Below are 8,284 nucleotides of genomic sequence, written 5' to 3'. Positions count from 1 at the left end.
TGTTTCAATACTAGAGCCTGGTGCTGTATATACAGCGGATTATGACATTAAACTTTCGGTTTAAACAAATTCATAACCGTCCAGTTCAAAATGCATTCCTTTATCTGCTTTGTGCCATGTTTCGGATATGGCAATTATTTTGAATGGTTTTATAAATTGATTCAGATATTCTCTCATATTACTGAAGTTAGCATACATACTTCTGCTGTATTACTGATAATTTATTGTTCATTACTCCGTGTAATAGGAGCAGTTGATGTTGGTATTAAAAAAGAAATTAGTCTGGATCTACATCATACTCGAGATCCAGTGATTTAAGTTCGGTATGTTGAAATGATCTGAGCTCTAGATTCCCATGATCAGCAATCTTTTGGAATATATTCCTGTTGTCTCTAGATAGTGTGTCATGATGGTGCGTGTCTTCATACCTCACAGTCCATGTTGCTCATTCATACCTGACCAATACCTCCATGCTCCTGACAACCAATGTTTTGGCTTCTTCTGGTGTCCCATTTAGTTCGATGAATATTTTACAGTTTGATGTCCGTGTGTGCTGAATTTTCCCTTGTTTTTTCATTAGTCGTGCTTTTCTAGCGATATCAGCGTTTTCCCTTGTCAGATGCCTCGTTCCCATGAATACGTTGGTTCCCTTCAGCTACCTTCCTTGTTTTAACTGTGCGGTTTTATGCTTTCTGTTGACAAACCTAATGAAAACACCTCGTTTGTCATTGACATCTCTCCGGGGTAGAGGCGGCAGGCCTTGATGTTATTCCGATCCACCTCAGTCCCTTTGGACTGGAGAAATACAGCCACCTGTTGCTCAACAGAGCTGACATCATGCTCGCTGGGTTCCCCAACGTTATCGGTCACAGCCCGGGCGTATGACCACGGTTTGATCCAGAGCCCAGTTACGATCAAATCATTGATATTTCTGTGCTGCTCCATTTCCGCTACTCAGCACTCTAACTGGGCCAGAGGGCGGTCCTTCTCGGCATTCTAGATTCGTAGAGCCTTCACCTCCTCCACCAGGTTCAGGATGAATTTCTGCTGCAACTTAATCACAGAAATCTCCTCTGAAAGGACGCCAAGAGATGTCTTGATATCGCTGCCCTCTTCGGCAGTCAATGCCTTCTTTTGGCCCATTTTGCTAGGTGACGCTGATTAGCTTCCATGTAGCCGCTGGCCGGCTAACTTTCAGTTCCAAGAAATCCCCCCCCTAAAAAAAAAACAGACAAAGCGGGTGAAAACGTGACATCTATCTCCTTCAATTCCTTTCAGGGTTTTCAAAAGTCACTAGGAATTTTCGATTCCAATTGTAAAGGTCTGCTTTCACAAAATTGTCAAACGACCGTCAAACGACGGCCATCTATCGGAGTGCCATCTCAGATGCTGATTAAATATTCGGAACGTGACGGTCTAGAACACCACAACAATAATGTTCATTTTGTTAGCGGACCCTCGTCCTCAGGAACTTTTCTCTTTCCAAAATACTGTACATCAAAATACTCATCTAAAATTACAGCTAGACACGCCATTAAGAACTTAAACCCAAACCCTCTTAGACCCTGATTCATTACATTATTACAGAAATTATTAGTATTATATGATTATTCAGATTTATATATATATATATATATATATATTTTTTTTTTATTATTAAATTTATTAGGATCATGAAAGCTTCCACTTGTGGAAAATATATACATACAGTATATCCTGTATATACATAATATATTAAAAATAAACTACTGTACAAAAGTTTTAGGCAGGTGTCCTGCCTAAAACTTTTGCACAGTACTGTATATATATATATGTATATATATATATACATATATATGTATATATATATATATATACATATATATTAGTGCTGTCAAACGATTAAAAAATTTAATCTAGTTAATCATACAGTGGGGAGAACAAGTATTTGATACACAGTCAATGGGAAAACCCATTGGCAGTGTATCAAATACTTGTTCTCCCCACTGTATGTCAATTGTGTGATTAATCATGATTAATCACCTTTCCTTGGGATGAATAAAGTTGCTCTTCAGGAAAAACAAATCTAGGAAAATACTATAATTGACTTAAAATTTGTTTTAAGATGAAATGTATGATGTATGAATGAATTAATACTTAACCAAATAGAGTTTTAAAATTTTATTTAACAACTCAGCTCGTATAAAATAAAATAAATACAGAAAAGAGCTTAACAGATTAAAGTGCCTCAGACTAACAATGTGGCTCAAGTACCGTTTGGCATATTGCCCAAAATTAACTGCCAACTCAAAGAGCAGACAAGCACAATACAGTAACAATAGCTAGTGTTTCAAAAAATGTGTAAACAACTTGTCTGTTAAATTAAACATTTCACACAAATAAATCCAGCATTTGCATTTTTACACTAAATGGCCTGAAAGCTGTGTGAGATTTAAAAAAAAAAAAAAATTATAATTTGTCAATTTTCACACACTTAACTGAAAAACATTACACTAAAATGTGTGTAAAGGTGTTTAGAAACACTGCTTAAAGTGCCTGTGACACGAAAAAGCATGTTTATTTCATAATACACGTGGTATTTTATGCCCCTGAATGATATGGACCGCTTGGATGTGTGTGGAAGCGATCGCTATATTTATTTAGTTTTTTGAATCCCGCGCCATGAAAATGAGTGACTTCCGGCTTCGGTCTTGCATTGAGGAGGAGGGCGCTGTGACGTGTACGGTAGAAGACGTCCTCTTCACTATACAGTTTACTGTTGTGTATGAGGACGAAGGATTCAGCTGATTTTGCGGATTAATACGTTTATTTTTCGCATCACGCCAGCCAAACGGCTGCAGAAAAATCATTCTGTGTGCGGGAGAGGCGTATGCGCCTTTTTGGAGTTTCAAAAGGTTCCCATTCACCGTGGATATTTACTGTGGGACCATTGGACTTACGAGGAAGTGAGTAAACATCTTGTTTTGTATTATGTCAAATACGAATACAGTGTTTACAAAGTAAACACTACAAAATTCCTTTAAACAAAGGACTACTTACGTTTGATCATTGATAGGGATGTAAAAAGCTCTCCTCATGCTCATTAGCAGTTAGCTGTTAGCACGTTAGCTGCACAACAACTCCAGCCACCCTCCTCCCGGGAACGAACTGTAAATTGCTCTCCGCCGGGCGGTTTGCCGATCCGCGAAGACAATCGACAACCGGGTCGTCATGTCAAATAATCCAGGCTAGTTACGTGTGATTTTCCACTTTGAAGACTTTGAAACATCCATCGGTTCGGGTTAGCATGTCGGCTAGCTGTCACTCCTTCTGGTTTGTTTACATTCTCCGAAGCCGGGGAAGGGAAATGACATATGTCCGATTTAGGTGTCATAAAATATTGTTCGGGAGGTGCGACAGTAAAGGTAAAGTCGATAGTTTTGACCATTATGGAGTAATTTTGCCATGTCGTCTTGAATAAATTGATTTTTATTATTTCATATTCCATTTAGCACAAGATTGTTATTTGTCATGACCATGCCATTTATTTAGCAATTGGGGAAAATACTTGGATAAAAAGAATATCCTGTAAAAATATGGAAGAGACAGAAACAATGACATTTTGCGGCTCTCTTCGTCACGTTTTCCTCGTTCTGAACAATTCCCCCTCAATGGGCTGAATAGTAAAACCGATGAGCCCAGTCTACCGCTGACGTCATCCACCTGCTGGGGACGCTAAAGCTCTATAATGGTAGGCGTGGCTAACCGGCAGATTAAAAGACTAATTTCTCGTCATCTGCGCTTTGCTAAATTGTTGTATATAGTCGAATTGTCCCAAAATATGATTCTAATTCACATAATAATGCCATTTAAGACTTTTTTTCTGGTGTCATATGCTCTTTAAGTTAGCCAGTCATACCCTTTTTTTTTTCTCTCCTGTCAGTGCAACAAACGTAACTCTGGCTAGTTGCTCCACCTTCGTTGCCTTTTCATTTTCAAAAAGTTCATGAATTTTTGTGGCAATAGTTGCCCGTGAAGGTGTTCTGTATGTCGGGTCGCCCGATGCTATCTGGATAAGATTTTCAAGGCCCTTGTCTTCGACTAAGTTAATGGGTCTACAGTCTCTGGCTACCCATCTAGCGATAGCAGTAATCAACCTACTTGTTGTCCTTTTGTTGACACGTCCGAGTCCGCACTCTGCCAGTGTAGCTAGATAACTGCGGCTTGTGTTTGCGGTGTTCGCGTCATTGCTAACACTAGCGAAGATATGCTCTGCCCGAAGGTGGTACTTTAGGCTAGTTGTGCTTCGATGGAAGGACAGTTCATCGCAGCAGTATGTGCGCGCAACTTTTGTTTTATCCAGATTTCCATTCGGCAGCTTTTTAAAACGGAATTTGCCATGGAGTTTTCCTGGGTCATCATCCTCACTCATCGTGGCTGGCTGCATTTTGTCCTGCATTGCCGCACGGAGAATGTAAACATCACCGTCTGGGACTACGGGAGGCAGTTGTGGCCAAATTTAGTGTGAGCGGTAAATTGCGTTTTTTTTTTTTTAAATGTGTTAATTTTTCCAGATTAATCATGGTCGTTAACGCGTTACTGTTGACAGGCATAATATATATATATATATATATATATATATATATATATATATATATATATATATATATATATATATACATATATATACATATATATTTTTTTTGTTGTTGCAATGTGTAATAATTAGGGCTGTCAAACGATTAAAATTTTTAATCGAATTAATTACAGCTTAAAAATTAATTAATCGTAATTAATCGCAATTAATCGCAATTAATCGCAATTCAAACCATCTATAAAATATGCCATATTTTTCTGTAAATTATATATATATTCTGTAAAATAAATTGTTGGAATGGAAAGATAAGACACAAGATGGATATATACATTCAACATACGGTACATAACGACTGTAGTGGGCATTTCACTCTACTGTCATTTAAATCTGTCTATGCTGTCCTCACTCCGAAGCGTCTACTTTTTCCAAAGCTAGACAGCTAGTGAACGACGCCTTAATAATCAGACTTCTTCCTTTTTCTTCTGATTTATTAATAAATTAGCCTCAAACCATTGTCCTCTTTAGACCGTCGTAAAACTACAAAAAAAAAAAGTACACAAGCATTGCATTAGCAACAACGTTAGCTTAGCACGCTATACAGGTTCACTAAACATAAACAAAAAGCGTCTCATACAAAAAAATATAACATTTCGCTTGCTAACATAATATGTACATTCTTTACAACAACCATACTTACGGACAAATCTTGTCCAAGGATCATATAAGCACAATATTACAACGTAGGCATCAGCCCGAGACGTCGTGCAGCCATATTGAACTGGCAAGAAAACAATAAACCATGTCGCAAAGCGACCACAAGAGTTCGCTGTTACACAGCACAAAAAGCCTTGCTGTAAAACTTACCAAAAGGCAGAATACTGTCTGAGCGGGACATGTGCGTTAATTGCGTCAAATATTTTAACGTGATTAATTTAAAAAAATTAATTACCGCGCGTTAACGTGATAATTTTGACAGCCCTAGTAATAATGTAATAATATTAGTAATAATACCAATGTATTAATGGAAATATAATGTATTCTTATGCGAAAGTCTTGCTCGACATACGACCATTTCGACTTACAAACAAGGTCCTGTAACGAATTAACCTCGTATGTAGAGGTATCACTGTACTCACTATTTTTGTTTTTCTTCAGTCTTTTACCTTTTCATTGCCTCAAAATACTTTTCGCTTGTTTCCCTTTAATACTTTTAAGCATTTTTTTCTTGTAAGCAGTGTTGATCTATTGACTACATTGGTCACGTAGCGTATTTAAACCACCTTCATTGATATTACTTTATCTATTTTCTTTAGGCATGTTTTAGTTTGTTCTTTTATGCATCTAAACAAAACAAACTAAAAGCGCACATAAGGACTTCAGGTGTCAAATTCGCCTCTTGTAGCACGTTTCGCTGTTGTAGAACATTTTGGCAGAAAACTGGCCGGTGAGTAAGCGTATGCCCATTCCAGGCTCCTTTTGTGAAACGTGTCAGGTGCTGCTTGGTAAGTTTTGGTTTCTTATCATGGCTAGTTATACCATGTTGCTTTTTCCTTTAAATATCTCTGTTGACTGATCATCACACACTAAACTAACTTGTATTGTTAACATAGCGTTCGCATTAGCAATGTTGAAATTCGCCCCTCCCGGCCAAGGCGCACAGGGACAGCGACGGCTGAACAAAGTGCCGCTCTGCCGATGCTGCCCCCGCGCGCGCCGACCGGGAAGGCCGAACCTCGCGCGTTCTCTTCTCATTTTTAACCCTTTGTACTGACTCCATGTTTCAAAAATTTGAAGAACACTCACCGAAAACAGGTTGACAATTTATTCATCGACAGTGGTCAAAAACAAGGCAAAAACAGACGACGGAGGGACAATTCTGGATCCAAAACAAGGCTACATGTTTCCGAGCACCAAAAATCTGTGTTATCTCAGTGTCCAGTCTTTTTAGTCTTTGGTGAAGCGGGCCGTGTCGAAGGTGTGTCCGAAGGTGTGTCTGGGCGTTGCTTTTGGGTCTTCCCCACTGTGGCCGGTTTTGGGCGGCTTAGTTTTGTGCGCGGACGGGATGGCCGCTATCAACTTTGTTGTCTGGGCTGGCTTGTACTTGTTTTAGGACAAAGCGCTTTGTCCTTGGAGTTTGCTGGGAGAGCTGATTGCAAGAGTTGGTGCATCAATCTTGTTCGTGACGCACGCGTTGGGCTTCTGTGATAAGACGGCATTGTGTATCTCTTCTATTTCTTCTCATTAAACTATGGTGTGCTATTTATTTTATATTAGTAGTGCAGTCCTACTGTAAATATGAAAATGATACTATATCCTGATAAATTATATTACGTGTGTTAGAGTAATGCAAACAGTTAGACAGTGCCTACGAGAACCTGTACCATTCTTTCTCATCTCCCCCTCATTAGCCCGTATAAGGTGATTCACTTTACTGTGTCAAAGGGCATGTAGTGGAGTCTGCTTAAACAATAGTTAGATGAATGTGTTAGACTAATGCAAACATTTATATGGTGTGTGCGATGACGGTATCTTTTCCCTTCAGCATTTAGCGCGGTGACTCGGTGAGTGTCTTCTTAAACTCTTGGAAAATATTTAACATACAGTTGGTGGCATCCAGGTGAGCTAAATTAATTGCAAATAATGTGCTGTTTTCTCTTGAGTGTGTATTATCATCATGAAAATGGAGATGTCCTTGGAGACTACAATTATGTGCTCGTCTTTCAATGTTTATTCAAAATTGTTGAAAACCTTTATTCCATTCATGGACTAAAATTTTTGAAGTTTATAAACCAAAACATTTTGGAGAATTGTCAACTAAAACTAGATGACAATGAACACATTTTGAAATGACTAAAATATGACTAAGATTAATACAGTAAGAATTTTCGTCTAAATGACTAAGACGAAAATTAAAATGGGTGACCAAAACGACACTGGTTGGGAGCAACATTTTTGTTTCTGTGATTGTTTCTCATACCTGTCGTAACTATTTTTTGAAGAATACCTTTTACAACCGCGCGATGCACTGAATCAGCGAAACGTGTAGTTGCGAGGGATCACTCTACTCGTCTTCTTCAAGTTTTGCACAAAGGAAAGACTGGCCGATAACGCGGTGGTGGTCCATTAAATATTTCAATGGTTTTCTTGTGTCTTGCAGCTTTCAGCAAAAATCTTGGTGCTGAGTGGCTGGAGCCAGAATCTTGCATTAACAAGAGGTAAAAGAATTCCGTCCATTTTCCTATTTCGACCTGTTTTACAGTCACGGTGTACCCATAGGCGGAGTTTGACTTTTGGAGCGGGGGGCACAACATGTTGATGATCCCGAAACACAGTGTCAGCAATAAAATTAACTTACAAGGATTTTTATAATAATAAGCTGACAATGAGTGTTTTTTGTTTCGCATCATTCTTGAGGGGGATTGTAAATTAGGCTGCTTAGGCAATACTTTTCGTCAAGATCGTCATCCATTGAATATGGTACACTCGCCGGTGTCGTGCCAATGTAGTTACCCCATTTAAAAATTGTATCCTATGGTCGGAGCCATATGGAGGTAGATTTGTGTCTTTATTATTCGATCCAAAAAAAAGTTGCTTCAATAAAAAAAAAGTTGCTTCAATCAAAATATATATTTCCAATAAAAAAAAAAAATGTGTTTGAATGCAAAAATAAATTTGAAACTCATAAAAATGCATGTGAAAGCTATTTTT

Source organism: Corythoichthys intestinalis, chromosome 13 (genome assembly GCF_030265065.1).
Source record: "Corythoichthys intestinalis isolate RoL2023-P3 chromosome 13, ASM3026506v1, whole genome shotgun sequence".
Classification (NCBI taxonomy): domain Eukaryota; kingdom Metazoa; phylum Chordata; class Actinopteri; order Syngnathiformes; family Syngnathidae; genus Corythoichthys; species Corythoichthys intestinalis.
This window is presented reverse-complemented; position numbering follows the sequence as displayed.